At 35.3% G+C, this 17983-nt stretch overlaps 1 pseudogene; it reads left to right on the plus strand.

The window, feature by feature from the left end:
• Positions 1-17738, plus strand: part of LOC105034362 (vacuolar protein-sorting-associated protein 33 homolog) — a 48257-nt pseudogene extending 30519 nt beyond the window's left edge.
• Positions 17739-17983: the final 245 nt, after the last annotated feature.

Below are 17983 nucleotides of genomic sequence, written 5' to 3' on the forward strand. Positions count from 1 at the left end.
TCTTTTCCTCTCAATATCAGCTGAATTGATGTTGAACCTTGCTTGCAGGAAATGAAGACCAACTGGCCTACTATTACAAGAGCTCTGCAACTTATAGTTGATCATACAGACACAACCAAGTACGTATATTTGATCTTCTTCTTGGGATCATTAGTCATTACCATACCAAGTTAGCATCTCCTGTTTCTTCATGTGTAACCAATCTTCGTCTGGTAGTCTTCTTGTTGTATTTAGTAGTCTGTCTGTTTTAGTGTTGAACCTTGCTTGCAGGAAATGAAGACCAACTGGCCTACTATTACAAGAGCTCTGCAACTTATAGTTGATCATACAGACACAACCAAGTACGTATATTTGATCTTCTTCTTGGGATCATTAGTCATTACCATACCAAGTTAGCATCTCCTGTTTCTTCATGTGTAACCAATCTTCGTCTGGTAGTCTTCTTGTTGTATTTAGTAGTCTGTCTGTTTTAGTGTTGAACCTTGCTTGCAGGTGTCTGTTTTAGTAGTGCTCCCTGGTTGTTTCAGCCTTCAAAAAGTGGATTGAAAAAGAATAGCTTTTAAGGGAGTATTGTTCAGTATGAGGTAGTGCCCCTAGATACTGAACAATCTCAAGGCCGATCTGCTTCAGCCTTCCTCAATCCAGCATGATCCAAGCCTCCAAGTGGTTCGGTTCTGGCTTGGGCATACATGAGGGTTTCCATCCCCCATCTTACTGGCTTCAAGCCGGTATGCTCAAGTCTCAAATCTTTAGTGTAGTACTCGTCCATTCAAAGGGTGTTTTGGCTCTTTCATTAATCCATAATACTAAAATATGAATGCTTTAGCAGATGATTTTAGATGCTTTCATTGTTGTTCTTTACTGTAAATATCAATATTTACATTCTAAATGTTTGAACTTCTTGACTGTATTTCAGCCCCAATGATGTCTCGTACATCTTTTCTGGATATGCACCTCTCAGCATTCGTCTTGTTCAACATGCGATTAGATCTGGATGGTAAATTTGTTTCCCATCATATTGTTTATTGATTAGTTGTTATAACAAGCATTGGTGCTCAAATTTCTTCGTCTTATTTGACATTTCTTGCATGTAATTAATAATCTTCTTTCTAGTCAGTTCTGGTAATATGTTCTTTTGTAACCAACGAACATCTAACTTCACTTGCTATTTGGGTGGAAAAGTTGCACATCATATTAGTAATTTGTTTCATCGACAATGTCCATTCATATTATTCGTTGACCATTGTACTGTGATGGCCATTTTTGTTATCGCAGGTAAAAGATTTAGATTAAAAGTGAAAGGAGAGTCAAGTAAAAGATGAAAAAACTAGAAATGGCTGCACAGGCTTACTATTACATGTATTCCTTTCCCCTGCACTCTCCCCCCCATCCACCCACCCACACGCAAACTCAACCCCAAGATAACTAATCATTACATGAAGACAAGAGGAGGGACATGCTTCCCAACTTGCTGTTATAGATTGATATGTAGCACAAGTTTAGTAGATGGTACAGGAAGCTTAATTCATTATTAGGATTCTGCTCGCATGTCTATCATTAGACAAATCTTTTAGATATTAAACTAAGTTTAACTAAAGTATTAATTAAGTAAACGAGTTAAATCATTAGTTATTTGAAGTGTTCTCAAATAGTGTCTCTTAGTGTTCAATGTATTTTTTAATTAGTGTCTTGGATATCATAATGCAATTATGTAAGAGGCATGTGATGAGTCAATATGTATCTATATAAAGCTATGTAATTTGTCATTCTGTAAGCGTGCAGGAAATCATGATTGGGAATATATAGTGTTATCATTCTATCCTCTCCTAATCTCTATCGTTTATTTCTTAATCAAGTATATTGGAGCCCATTGTGCTTCTGCTACCCCCAATGTAGTGGTGTTAGAGCTAACAAAGTGGTATTAGAGCCCCAAAGATCTTGTACGGTAGACAATCAAAGAGTTATTCGAGAGTAAGGGGGCTCCAAGTGTCAGGATTGCAGTATTGTAGAAGCCAAGAGTAACTTCAAGGAGAAGAACAATTGATTATCCCCAAGGTGGAAGATGAATTTCAAAAAGGAAAAAGAGGGAAGAGAGGGGAGAGAGAGATGCTTTTCTCATAAGCAGAGTTGGTGTTTTCCTAATTACAATATCTGGAGCATTTGAACATGCACATGGTCATAAGGTTACAAGCTATGGGATGTCATTAACAAGCCTGAAGGTTGCATATCAAAGAAATTTGAAATGGAGGAGAAAGCTTTAAAGATTTTGTAAAAGGCAGCACATAAAATATTATGGGAGCATGTCAAAGAGACGAGTTTTTGGAAGAAAATTTTGAAATTGAAATATAAGAACCAAATGAGAATAAAAATTTGAAAATGATGTGAAAGAAGAAAAGAGAGTGAAGATGTGGAAGAAATTGAAGAAGTAGAAAAGAAAACTGAAAATTTGGAAATTTGAATAATCAAAGAAGAGAAAGTTGAGAACATAAAAGAAAGTGAAAATGCAAATAATAGAGAAATCAAGTAGGTAAACTTTGAACTCAAAAGTGAAAGTGCAAGTAATAGAGAAATCAAGTAGGTAAACTTTGAACTCAAAAGTGATAAATTTGGCAAGATGATTAGAAGTGAATAGGAAAACATGTTGCCTAAAAGAGCAAAAATTTATGTAATCTCACATGAAGGCAAATATTCAAAACCATGGAATATCCTATATTATTATGTTGGAGTGGAGAGTTTAATTCTATGATGCAGGTGGGTCAATATGGAAGTCTTCTTTGGTCAAGGGAAGGATGCACTAGAAGATAAATGAGTGTGGTCTAGTGAAGATGCTATGTAAAAAATGTGATGCTAGTACACGAGCAACAGAGGAACTATCACAAGCCCCTCACATTGATAGAAATGGCCTCAGATCTCATTCCATTCAAAAACAATGCATTTTCTATAACAATTAGAAAGCAGCAGATTTCCAAACCCCTCAATGCAGATATTCTTGAAGAAGCCATAATGATCTTGGTTAGAAGGAAATTTGGATTAAAGTTTTTTTTTTTTTTGGGGGGGGGGGGGGGCGCGTGGATATCAAATAGATTTAATTTCTTGAAGGTGCTGGATATCAAATAGATTTAATTAAACCAAATTTATTTAAAGTATTAAGTTAGTACATGAGTTGATCATTAATTAGTGTTTCCTAATAATGTCTCTTAGTGTTTCATGGATTTATTCCACTAGTGTCTTTTGAGAATTATAATGCATCTATATAAGGGGTATGTGAAGAGTCAACATGTGTCCATGCAAGTCATTTGTAAGTGGTCAAGAAATCATGTGAGAAAATATTAATGTGCTACTCTTCTATCCTCCATTACTCTACCAAGTTTCATCTAGTACAGGTGACTGAGTTCCGGTTTGGTACTGGTATGGTACCAAATAGATTTAATTTCTTGAAGGTGCTGGATATCAAATTGATTTAATTAAACCAAATTTATTTAAAGTATTAAGTTAGTACATGAGTTGATCATTAATTAGTGTTTCCTAATAATGTCTCTTAGTGTTTCATGGATTTATTCCACTAGTGTCTTTTGAGAATTATAATGCATCTATATAAGGGGTATGTGAAGAGTCAACATGTGTCCATGCAAGTCATTTTGTAAGTGGTCAAGAAATCATGTGAGAAAATATTAATGTGCTACTCTTCTATCATCCATTACTCTACCAAGTTTCATCTAGTACAGGTGTCTGAGTTCCGGTTTGGTACTGGTATGGTATGGTACATCTAGTATAGTATGCACCAATATGTAGAACCACGTCTCTACCCTCCATATCTTAATAGAGTATATTAGAGCCCATTGTGCTTCTGCTGCCATAAACAGTCTTATGAGAGTTAACAATTTTAACAGTTACCCTCAACCCAAGAAGAGATATTAAGATAGAGATATCATGGGTGTGCACCCTAGAACAAGTTGCACCTTGTCGATGGTCTATAACTATTTTAGGATTATATAGCTCTTAATTGCTAGTATTTGAGAGGAAAAATCAACATACCCTCATGTTGCTGACATACATATATGACATCATATATGTTAAGTTACAATATTTGAATTCATGAGTTACAAACACAACATAGGGTCCATTTATTGGTGTAATATTTTTCATGAACTAGGATAAGAGGAACACCAGCCGAATTCAAGTGAGAGTGGGACTTGAACCCAGGTCACTGCTATTATCACCGAGTGACTTTACTAACTCAGCCTATCTGTCCCCTCATTAATGGGTAAAAGTATCTAATAATTTAGGACAAAATTTGATGTTGCAATGGGATCAATGGTGTGGGTAGATTGACTTGGTGGAGTTTGCATGATACATTCTTCCTAGTGAAAGCTTCCATCTGAAAGTTTGCACAAACTGCTGATTTTATTATCTGGTCAAATCAGCTTCAGACCCTTCTGGAATGTTTTATCAATTTTAAACTTGGGGTACTTGGGACCTGCCTACTAAATTTTGGGTTTCAATTGGCTAAAGGTCTGATCCAAGTTCTCATCCTCATATAAACATGCATAAAAAGAAGAAGTTTATAATTATGTGCTTTAGACCTGTTTCTGAATTCAAATGTAAGAACATTTAAATATTTGATTCATAGTTTCATGTGGTATTCTTTCTCGAGAGAACAAGCAAATTCCAGATTGACTAGTGGTACCAAAGAATCTATTTGACCATGCATCCTTGATGATTAAAAGTGCATGTGTAGCTGCCTTACCATTGTCCATTTATGTTGTTCTAAAAAAAGCAATGATGATGATATAAAATATATTAGTGAACATATCTTTGTTTTCTTTTGTGTAAACTTTCCACAACTTTCAATAGCAAAAAAGTGTCTACTTCCAAAATTTCATACAGTTTCACCTGGCAAAGCTGCTAGCATGACTGTTGTGCGGTCGCCACCATTGCATCTTTGCCGCTGCCACCACCATCTTTGCCGCCACCACCACCATCTTTTCCAACAACCACCTTGGCCAGACCCCCACAGCACCAGCATGAAAACTACTAGGCACTAGCACAACAAACACCACCAGTACCACCATTAGATTGTTAATCTGTTTTTCATTTCTGAACATAAGAAGCAGTTGCCACCAAAAAAAACATATTTTCTGATTTTTTTCAAAAACTAGAAATGAAATAAAAGCAAATGAGTTATTAGCTTCACTTTTTTTTTTAAAGAAAAATTTAAGGTAAAGAATCCTCCAACTGCAACCAAAATGAAGGTTTTCTCTGCTGTTATTTTATAGGCATATGGATCAATCATCAATCCAATATGAAAAAGTTGGTGCAGTTTCATGTAATATTCCTGTATGTACAAGTACTGATGATCACTTTCATATTTTCATGAATCATTGTGTCATATTATTTAATATTTGATGGATTTCATAGTAAATAGCTATTTTATGCATATTTAGCAAAAAGATGGCAGAGCTTAATCTTGTTTGTGAGAATAGGCAGCTCCAAAATATTGATATGCCATTTTGTGGCAGAAACATCTCTTTCTCTTTCTCTAAAAACTGGCACATTTGCCATGTAATGCAGCACTCTTGTTTGTCAAATACAAGGTAGTGTTTTTGAAAGAGCTAAAACATTTGGTAACAGCATACATACAGATGGCTGCTTTTGTATTCATCACTTCCTAACACGACCAACAATTTGACTATACCACTATTTATGTGCTCTAAATGGAAACTGTGCTTTCTTCTAAATACTTACAAAGCGTACAAGTGCATGCAAGCAGACAGTCAAACAGGGTTCCAGCAGGTATCTGGTGATCCTTATCCAAATCTAATCAAATTGGAGTTGCAAAGGGTAGCAGTGAGCTTGGGGTTAAAAATTGCAACATGCATACCATAAGCCTTGTGGGCCTTCCAATAGAAAGAAATCCCTAAATCCTAATAACTTCTGTTGAAGATTTTAGTTCCTTCTTTCCCCTTTTTGAGAAGAGGACTCAAAATGATAACTTGATTTTACTTGGATAAATATCAAGAATGGTTGGCTTTTAACATAACTTTCTCTTGTTAACTAAGTTAACTTGCAGGCGTTCAATTGAAGAAATAATGAAGCTGTTGCCTGGACCTCATTTGGATTTAAAGAGACTGAGTTGTATACTTCATATTGATATTCATTTTTCTTGAAACTAGATGAAGTTTGTATATTACTGTCATGTACCGAACCCCTTTTCTGTATCATCCTTGACAGGGTGCTTCTACAAGCAGCTCTTCACTTGACACGGTCCTAGGTGCACAGTCTAACCATGACAGGTGATCATAGTTTCCTCCCATGTCTTAGTGTAGTAATATTTTGCATGTACTTGCTAACTTGAGATCCTTTCCCAACCCCACCTTATGTTTCCAAGAACACTACAAAATATGTTCTTGTTCGTGTGTGTGTGTGTGTGTGTGTGTAGTAATATTTTGCATGTACTTGCTAACTTGAGATCCTTTCCCAACCCCACCTTATGTTTCCAAGAACACTACAAAATATGTTCTTGTTCGTGTGTGTGTGTAGTAATATTTTGCATGTACTTGCTAACTTGAGATCCTTTCCCAACCCCACCTTATGTTTCCAAGAACACTACAAAATATGTTCTTGTTCGTGTGTGTGTGTGTGTGTGTGTGTGTAGTAATATTTTGCATGTACTTGCTAACTTGAGATCCTTTCCCAACCCCACCTTATGTTTCCAAGAACACTACAAAATATGTTCTTGTTCGTGTGTGTGTGTGTAGTAATATTTTGCATGTACTTGCTAACTTGAGATCCTTTCCCAACCCCACCTTATGTTTCCAAGAACACTACAAAATATGTTCTTGTTCGCGTGTGTGTGTGTGCGCCCAACCCCACCTTATGTTTCCAAGAACACTACAAAATATGTTCTTGTTCGTGTGTGTGTGTGTGTGAAAGGAAGTTTACAAACATACATAAAAGGAAGAAAGGAAGTTTACAAACATACATAAAAGGAAGTTTACACACTTTTACACACTTTCATTTTTGCACCGACTTGATGTTTACATTAAAGACCACCAAAATATATGAGTTTTAATTTCTAAACATCTTTTATTGTGTAGACCATCTTCAATGGCTTAGATTACAATTTGGATAATATATTTATGTTGAGTCATTATATGTTTTTTCAAAAATTTAATGTTAAGTTGGTAGTCTAGCGTGCACGCACACGCACACACACACGTGTATATGATACAAGCATGCTAATATGTGGAACATTTTGAAAATAATAGGATATAGATATGGAAGGGATGTAACATTAAAGAAGTATTTCTTTACATGTATGGTGCATCATATAAGACAAATCAAGGATTGAAATCTTGATGATGGATACCATGTCAATGGCCAACTGAAATGGTTTGCCAGATTTCAAACCGATGCTTGGTACATGGGGCATACAAAATGTCAATACCATGAAACCCACCCATACCGACATTGTACCAGCATGTACCAGTAGAAACACCGAGACTAGTATTGGGAACCATGCTGGAAATACAATATGATACTAGATGAAAAAGTAATTTGCCTCGATATGCCTAAATTACAAATGAAGCAAAATAGTATTCGTCCCTCTACGGCTCATGGTTGGTACAATGTGTATTGGCTAAAAGGGGTTGGAGTTAGGGATGGCAATGGGTAGGGTTTGGGGCGGATACTGTACTACCCATCTTCAAATCCAAACTTAATATCCTATACCCAAATCCTACCCGATACCTGATCGAGTAAGAAAAGAGATCCATCCCCATATCCAATGGGTTCGGGGATACCCACAGGTAATCCATTTCTCCATATCCAATCCATACCCGTCCCATGCCTATCGCATATCCAAAAAAACTAAACAACCAAAATAATTTTATGCATATTATCAATTAAAACAAAATTATCAATTCAACATAGAACATAATTTATAAGTCCAGATTTATAAAAATCAAACATAGAAATAAAATTACAATTCAACATAGAACATATAAATAGCCAAAATAATTTTATGCATATTATCAACCAAAATAGAATTACCAAAACAGAATTATAAACATATATATTCGGATATGGGTTCAAGTATTACCCATACCTGTAGGTTCGGATCGGGTTCGGATTTTGGTAGAAAACAGCACTATCTATATCTTACCTATACCCGTGCTATAGTTTTCAGGTTTTATTCAAATCCGAATCCAAACCCGGTCAAACCCTATTTTTCGGGTTTGATCGGATTTGGGTAGGGCGCATACCCATTGGGTCGGATCGATTTTGCCATCCTTAGTTGGAGTATATGGGATTTCCACCATTGCGACAAATTTTGATTTTATTTTGTTTATCAAAATTTTTATTGTTGAAATTTAAGAGAATTAGTATTTAGATAATCCTTCAATTATTTCTTTTTCTAGAAAGATGACATCAGTAGCACCAAATGGTTTGTAATACATATTTAATATATTAAGGATGACATGCAAGGATCATGCACCCATAAATCATGACAAATCATCATAAATAACAATGTCATCAGCTTCATTCAAGTTTTATTCACATCCATTGGCCACAGTTTGTACAATTAGAGCAAAGTCACAGATTTTTAAAACAATTAGATGTCATGCTCATCACAAAATGATCAAATATTCATCAAGAAGAAAATCTCCTGTACTCATCACCCCCATCCCAAAACAACTAATAAAAAAGAAAAAAACTCCTCCCATTATATGTACCAAAACTGTTGTTTTTGTTATTATTTTATTAATTTGCAGAGCATGAGAAAGGTAACCAGTATGTTTCTCCATCTTTTATAGGTGTGGAAACAATTTTTCTTGTTATAATTTTTTATTTTTTAAGGCACCAAAAAACATAGCTGGTATGTATTTGGCACATACCCAGATGGTTTTGAGAAATTTATCAGAATGTACAGTTGAGTGGTTCATTATGTTAAGATGCTTAAATTGGATGCAAGGTTTATCATTGATAATGAGAGACTGGGAAGTTTCTATATCATGTGTAATACTACAAGGCAAGTTGATTCATTAATAAAAGAGGCTTGCTCTAGTGAAAAATGAATTCATTTCAAATGCACATCATTAATTTGAGAAATCTAGAGTATATGTGTGCTTTCTATGTTGCTTTGGGCAAATGCTCAGTGGCATCGACAAACTTTCTAGGACTCATTATTATTATTTAGATGATGAGAATTAAGACATGCCGCTTATTCTTTGAACTTCATTGGATAAAATTCTTATAAACATTAAGTAGTTGCCATATTTTTTGGGTTCCAAGAATGAAATCCCAGTTATTCCCTCAAACAGAAAATAAACAAGAATGAACTCCCTGTTAAAATAAATTTAAAGATTGAGCAAGATGTGTATTTTGTTTGTGGTCTGAACTAGTTAACAAAGGAATTTAAAGACATGGTAAAAAGAATTTTAAGAGTGAGAATATCATGTGATACTATCTATCACACCAAGAAAGTGAGGACATTGCTTCTTCTTTTTTTTTTTAAATTCTAATACTTTTGGTTTGTGAGACAAAATAATGGCACTATGAAATAAGAGTAGATTTTGTGTGAAGGACTCTTATGGCCAAAGACAGTCAAATGACAAGCTGTAGCATACCACAAATAATTGTTTAAAGTTCTCATCTGCATAAAAGATAATTGCAGTTTTCATGCCTTAAGAAGAACTTATTTGAATACTATTCTTTGCATGGTTGGTAGAACCATCTCGAACTGCTTGATTCGGGGTGTGCTAGACTATACTGGCCCCGGACCTAGATGGTTCTGACTTTCAAAACGAGACAATGGTGAGGAACCAAGGGAGGGAGAAGGAAAGAGGAAAGAGAGAGAGAGAGAGAGAAGGGGAGATAAGGAAAAGGAGAGGGAGAAATAGCTTCTGGAGGCTGTCCGAGGGCTACCAAGGCCACCACTGATGCTGTCGAGGCAGTGGATATCATCCCGAATTGACATAGTAGAGAGGGGGAGAGGGAGAAGAAAAGAGAGGAAAGAAAGAGAGAAGGGGAGAGAAGGGAGAGGGAGAAACGGCCTCTAAAGGGCTGCAAGGCCACCACTGGCGTTATTAAGGCAGTGAGCGTGCATTCGATTGAAACAGGAGCTTCGACCATTGTTTTGTTTTTTATTTTTATTTTGTTGAATGAATTCTTTTTTTTTTCAATTTTCCGATAACGTCGGCAACTCCACTGCTTTGGCAGTGCCAGCGGTGGCCCGGCAGCCCTCTGATGGCCTCTGGAGGCCGTTTATTTCTCTCCCTTTCCTTCCGTTTGCTTCTCTCTTTCTCTCTCTTCCTCTCCTTCTCCCTCTCCCCCTCTCTGCTGTCGGTTTGGGCCTGGGACGGGACAAGTACGGGGGCGTACCGAACCGTATCATTGGCTGACCGTGGTACCGGCACGATGAACCTTGATTCTTTGTTTGTTGTAGGCGATCAATAGTAACAATGAGACTAGGCTATCCTTAAGGAGACCATAGGATTAAACATTGCATAACTAAGGCAATGTTTTTTTGGGAATAGAATAAACACAGGGCTTGGAATAAGCCTTATGCCAGCCAAACAATTTTTGAGAAACAGGCATAAGCGAGGAATGGTTATTCCTGTTAAACCTGCTTATGCCAGGCATAACTGTTCCAAGGCTGTCATTTGCTGTTCCCTGCATAAAGCCCTTTCTCATGCTTGCCTTCTTCTTCTTCTTCTTTTTCTTTTCAATTAAGAAAAACAACCTTAGCCTATAATTATTTCAGAAATTTTGGCCAAACAAGGATAGGAATAACAAAAGAATATTGATTCTTATTCCTGAACTGAACACAGCCTAATACAGCATGTGGTTGGGAACACAGCAGGCTAAGGGTTGTTCTAAGCTTTATGCCTATCAAACAACCTTTAGGCACAAGCATGGATTATTTATATTGGTCTACCTTGTTTATGGTAGGCATCATGATTCCATGGAGGAGCTGTCATAAGCCATTCCTAGCATAAACCTATAATTTTATTTATTTTTTATGGACAAAAACATCCTTATCCAAACAATATTCCAAAAGTTGTTGCCAAACAAAGATTAAAATAACTCATTGTGTAACTATTCTCATAGGAATAACTTTTGCTGCTTCCATTTTCTAATTCTTTGACCAATCAGGGCCCGGGTCTCTTGCAACTATTAGCCTTAAAGATCCTTTAGTTACAGACCTCAACTCATTTCACAAAATAGAGGCAAAGATACAAAGCAACCCAATACTGAACCACCATGTTTCCAGTGCCACCACAATGATTACTGACTGGAAAGGCAACTCCAAAGATGGAATTCACTCTCTATAGAAGGTTCACATAGCTATCAACATCAAGATTTTCAAAAAGACCACACTTTATAAATGTTTGAGGTACTACATAATGCCTAAGCAACATGTGGCTTCTGAGGCAGTACTCGAGTCTGCTCATATTTAGAAGATATACAAAAAAAAAAAAAAAAAAAAATATATATATATATATATATAATTAGATAAAAAGTGAAAAACTAACAATAACTTATTAAAAAAACTAAGAAGAATTTTAGAGAAGGTGGAGGAGGATGCTGATGGCTTGGGCTTAGTGGCCTGCATGGTTGTCAACCATGTGGACCAGTTACATGTAGGGGTGGCCTAGACCCTATGCTCTTCTGTATTGGCTGGCTAGAAGGCTGCAGGTGCAAGATGGTTGCATACCACTTCTTGAAATATTGATCACCATGGTTAAAAAAAAATTAGTTTTAAGTGGAAACAAATGACTCATGGACTTTAATCTTTAATTATAAATCTGCACCTGTACAAAAGTTCTATTGGAATGATCAGGGAGAGGATCAATGGGATAATTGAAAATGTAATACCAAAGTAGGATTTTCTAATAAAAATAAGACAGTGCAAATGGATTCAGATGCGTGCTTCTTTACGAAATAGCTCAAATATCTAATAAGTTTGCCTTTTCTTTATGTTCATGCGCATGTTCAGGGTTTACATTTATCCACATTGCTAACTTAGATGAGATTGATGTGTACCCTCACTGGTAACTTGAACATGGTCCTCAAATGGATTCAGACATATGCCTTTTTAGGAAATAGCTCAAATATCTAACAAATTTGCCTTTTCTTTATGTTCATGCACATGTTCAGGGTTTACATTTATCCATGATGTGTACCCTCACTGATAATTTGAACATGGTCCTCAAATATCCTTGAGATCCTTATATGTCTTCTTGCAGATGAGATCCAAACACATCACCTAGTTGAAGGTCCACAAAATCTCACAATTGTGGTATTATTATTTTTTTCGAGTTAAATAGAAATTTACATATTGAGCACTGGAGGGAACAAATATTCCTATTCAAAAGGGGATATATAGAAGATTCCAATAGAGAGAGAATTCCATGTTGAAACAAAGGCATCAGCTAAAAATCATCAATTTAAAATGTCATATGATTTCAGATTTTCAAATTAGAAACAAGCATAATTAGAAATGTGAGAGATCCAAGTTCAAGTGAGGATCTTGCAACTAATAAGGAGCTCCAAATTCTTGTACAGCTGTAAATCTGAAGAAACCAATTATGCGTCAAACTGTAGATTTAATATTGGCCATCAGGTTCAGAATTTCAAAACAACATTTAAACTCGAAATTGAATACAAGGTTCAAAACCATATGATATCTCATAGTTTCTGGATGCATATAAGAATTACTTACAATACGAGACAAACAAGGGTGATATATTAAAGGAAAAATTATCTATAGGTCCCTAAATGGATCCAAAATTATTTTTAAGTCCCTGGACTTTTCAAATTGAAAAAAAAGTCTCTGAAATGCTAAAGAGTTATTTAAAGGGTGATATATTTAAATGAGCTTTGTCTTTCAAAGCCATGCAACTGTTTGCTTGCTTATGGCTTACCATTATTAGCTATTGTTTTGTAAGCATCATAAGTCCGTTAAATAGCTTTACAGTTGTAGGTTGGTAGATTTATCTCTATTGACCTAGTGGATGGTTAACGGGCCCAATGGAAACAAATTTTATTTGCATAAACATTGTTTTTTAGGTAAATGTCCTCTTATATTTACTTGAGATGTTACGTTACATAATGAAATTTCAAATTTTGAATTCAATAAGATAATCCAATATTCAAAGTTTATTTGAATGAAATGCCAAGTTTCCAGCTCAAGTAAAAACTCATTGTTTGCACTTGGCTCAATATATTGACTTTTAAATGCCTTTATAATTTTTTTGTACTTAAAATTAAAAAGAAGAAAACAAAATCCTGGTAAGAGAAGCGTTATATATTAGTTTTCCAAATTATTTTCATCTCGTATGATACTCAGCATGTTGCAATTCAATGCAAGGACCAAGGACATTTGTGTTTATATTTTACACTATTTTTTTTTTTTTTTACAGTTTGTGTATAAACAAGGGGCATGGATGTAGATTGGGGGTTTTGATAGTTGCCGCAAGACTTAGGGGAGGATTGAGGGAGGTGTGAAAATAAAATCTGATTTCGCTAGCATGGTTTTGATTAGTCCATCATGTTGAAGTTGGAACTTTGATAATTTGATTCAACAGAAACTTTGATAATTTGGGATAGTTTGCATCTTCAATCAAGTCTGGAAGCCTTGGCAGTGGAATATCATATTCGAAGTTTTCTTTTTTCATATTTGTAAGTATTGGAGTTAAAAAAGGGCACTATTTTTGCTCCAAAAAGAGAATACTATACAGACTGGAATTATTAGGGTTCGTGAAACAGGGCATATAGATAATTTGCAGCTCTATGTTTGTCTATATATATGTATATATATTGGTTTTGTTGCTTTACTTTGATAATAAGCAAAGGAAAAGAAATATGAGGATGATTTCTTAAACAGAATTATGCAAGTGTGATGATGCGGAGACTTTCACCTCAGCAGTATTATGTGATTATAGATTGCTGAAATCTTACATTGATTGGTCTAATGCAGAGACTCTGGTTTCTTGTCAGTAAAGGTGTAGGAGCTTGTGGTTATGTCTTAGATGCTTAGCATTCAACGATATTTCAAGTATCATTTAGTGTGACATGGTTGTGATGTATTGGGTGAAGTGGTGAAGCTTTTTGGTACAAATATCATGAGATGAACATGGTAAAAATGATAAATGTTAAGGTGGAAATTGGTAGAATACAGTAGGATAGGATTCTAAACGAGTCCATTGCAATACATTTGGCAGTGGCATTAATGGTAAAACTAATGATGTCGAATTGTCTAAGTCTCTAAGATAATGCACAGAGTCCATTCCATGTCTATCCATCTCAGTGGTGTAGATATGCATGGAATTATGGAAGGGAGGGGATCTCATTGTTTGCTTGATGGATAAGAAGATGGGATCTGCTGGTGCAAAAGGTTTGAGGATATTCCCAAATTGGAGGCCTTGGACATATTCTCAGATGATTTGATCTGTTAAAAATTCCAAAAAGTCCATAGTATTGTGGCATATTCATCCTTTTCTCTGATTAGAAGACTTCATTTTGGGTTTCTTGATGGAAAATCATGTTATGTAAATTGTGAGAATTGATGCTAGTTCTTGGGTGGCTCATATCCATCATAGGGTGGGTGATTTATTATGGAAATGGTCTTCGATCTAAAATGTAGTTCTTGGGCACTTTTAGATGAAGGATACTAGAATGTTGATAAATTATCTATGGTCATTGTCGGCAGTATTCTTATTGTAAATCTTACAGATTTCAATAACTAGTACCATCTCAATCAATCATTTGCAGTGTTACCTAGACACTTGGTGTTGGTGCCAAGTGGCAAATTATCAGACATGACTGCCTCCAAAAATCCTGACATGGGAACACGACATATTATTAATATGTAATTATTTATGTACATAGATTATATTTGTGTATTTTATGCTTTTCCAACAAAGAGAAACTGAAAAGGAGAGTTATGCATGTTGGCTACAAATTATCTGACCATGGAATTATTCATTGAAAGCATGGATGTAGTTATTGGGTATATTATAACTGACCATGGAATTACCTTGTGACTAAACCTTAAAGAGATGTATCTGGTGCAAACAAGATGCAGAGCTACAGTAAGACTGATAGCCAAAAACAATAGCGTAACATGGGCCTCAATAGATTCAAAAGTCATGCCTTCATGTAACCTACTGAATTGAATTCTAACTCATGATTGTTTTCGAGGTCAAATTGTCCTTTATGGTTTGCAATTCATATGGTAGTATGAATTTGCAAGTTCATATTCTCTAGACACAGATGACTTCATAACATAATTAATATTTGTCAATGTATTATTAAACTCATAATCATTGTTAGACCCATTAAAGTGTTACAAATTTAGTGAACTTGTTATCCTATTTTCAGATACCTTTCTGGAGCTCTCTATCTACCTTCATGCAAGTACAAGGTATTCTTTACTGTTCTAATATAAGTAGTTGCTAAAGAACCGTACCATTTGCTGCAATTTTGTTTTGAATAATGGCATTACTTGCCATGAAAGAATATGCAGTTGTAATACCAGATGCTCTAATAATGCATGTAGTTTTTCTTGGGAACATTTTTTCCCCTTGATCTGAACTTTTGGCTTGTTTTCTGATATGGAATCATCATCACCTGTGCTACATTGTATTCTTGTTGTACTTGCATTGTTTAAAATACATTTTGCAATTAATTCTACTGATTGCACCATGTTCACAATTTCAACCACAAACTACCATCTAAATTACTGGGGATAACGGATATAAACAAAACAACATTTTAATAATGCCATGAATTAGATATATGATGCCTTTATGCCTGATTCTGGAGGGGCTTGGTCCGAAACTTGCTTCAGCTGTGAAGAATTTCATATATCTTTTTATAAATAATATTTGTTGCACAATTTCCAGGCTTGTGGATGGATGTCGTTCCCTAGCATTAGTGGTCTTCATTGGAGGGGTGACTTTTGCAGAGATTGCTGCTCTTTATTTCGTTTTCTTAGTTCACAGGTATGTAATGTCATCCTGGGCACAATTTCTTCTGGCTCTGTTTGAATGTTGAGTCACCTTGGGCTGCAAAATAATGGAGTTTTCACTGTAGTCTGTAAAAAGAAACTGCATCATTTCCTCTAGCCAAAAATAAAATCCATTGTAAGATGCAGGAGTTTCAAGTAATTAAAGCAGCTAAAAGAGATATTTTAATATTTTTTGTTCCATTTATCAAATTCTTGCTGATTGGTATGACTGTAGACTCATTTAGCTATTCTCCAAGAGCCAGAGCCTTCATTCTTGTAATCTTATTCATCAATCACCTATGTTTGGATGGTCAGATTTTGGGCCTAAAAATATTAATTCTTGGAGATGTTTATCAAATTATACGATGGGCTAAATGGTAGATTTTTTTTTTTTTTTTGTGATGTGGCTCATCTAACCGAAAGAGATTCTGGTTATGGCTTATCAAATAGTAACCACCTAATTACTGATGAACCTCATTTTAAATGAGCTTTTCTGTTATTTGCTATCAATTCATGGATTTGTTCAATGCAAACATAAGTTGAGCTGCATATCTGTTGCGACCCTGCGAAGTATATTGGTCCATATGTAGGCATATATTGAAGTTTTTGTATTATGCTAAAAAGTTGAAAATTGTTGTATTCTATTGTTAAAGAAGAAACACTACCCTTAAAAAAGATTCTAAAATAATTCATTCTATTCAAATTTAGGAAACTGAAATTTATATCTTTCTTACATTTTCCTACAAGATCCAAAACAGCTGCTTTACCATGATGTCTCTTTGTTCGGTAGTGCTTGGTACCACACATTGCATAATTTAGTGCTTCTCTTAGTTACAAGAAAAAGGTGCCCATGCACAGGTATGGGAAGTGGGTCTTCATATATATATATATATATATATATATATATATATATATATATATATATAACACTTGGGAAGTGGGTGCACCAACCTAAGCAGAAGATTCCTGCTACTAAGGTGCTTATCACAAAAATAAAAGAATTGTTCCCTAGTCTAGCTGTTATAGATTTATTTGGCAGCAACTAAATCATCAACAGTTTTTGTAGTTGTACTATAGACAAAGCAGGGCAGTCAGTAGCTTTACATGCTTAATTGTAGCCCATATTGACAAGCAATTTAATCTGTTTGAATAAGCCTATTGGGTGACAGATTGAACATCTTTCTGGTCCTTAACGGTGGAGTTGCTTTCCTTCTTTTTCATGCACCTGTGAGAGAGAGAGAGAGAGAGAGATCACTCATATTTCTTTCTACTTGTGTTGCAGGAAGGAATGGGCTATGACTTTATTGTTGGCACTACAAAGATGGTGAATGGTGATATAATTCTTGAAACTCTCATGAACAACACTTAAGGAGTTGAAAACAATGGACAGAAAGTTGCATCTCAATCCGGCTTTTGGCTCTATGAAGTCGTTCTACGTATCTGCATTGCTGGGTATTAAGTTTTGATTGCAAGTTCACTACAGGAAAAGCACATCATATTTCTAATCTTAAGAACAAAATCAAGCGCTGAATTGACTGCTTGGTACAATTTGCCATGTCCTTTTTATTTCCAGTCAGCTCCAATTTGGCTTTGTAAGGTATTTGATACTGGAAAAACAAACATCAGTTTTCTGCACTCGTTATAATTGCATATTTGAAAGTACACTTTTATATTACCAAATTATGGGAATCTCAATTGATAGCTCAAAGCAGTATGCATAGATAATTTGTTCTGGATTGTGTCACTTCTTTTTCAAGGCTAACAAAAAAGTAAGGAGATTTTTCAATCCGTATGTCCTTATTCGTGGATATTTTGCTGTGCTTATCATGCTGATGACAGATCACGTGAAATAACCCCCACTTTTTTTTTTTTTTGTATTTTAAATTTTAGTCAGTTGAGCAGTGGAGTTTGTAGGTATTTTGGACAGAAATAACCGCTTTTAAGGCTTGGTTTGGAAAATGGATAGAA

Source organism: Elaeis guineensis, chromosome 2 (genome assembly GCF_000442705.2).
Source record: "Elaeis guineensis isolate ETL-2024a chromosome 2, EG11, whole genome shotgun sequence".
In the NCBI taxonomy this organism is placed as follows: Eukaryota; Viridiplantae; Streptophyta; class Magnoliopsida; order Arecales; family Arecaceae; genus Elaeis; species Elaeis guineensis.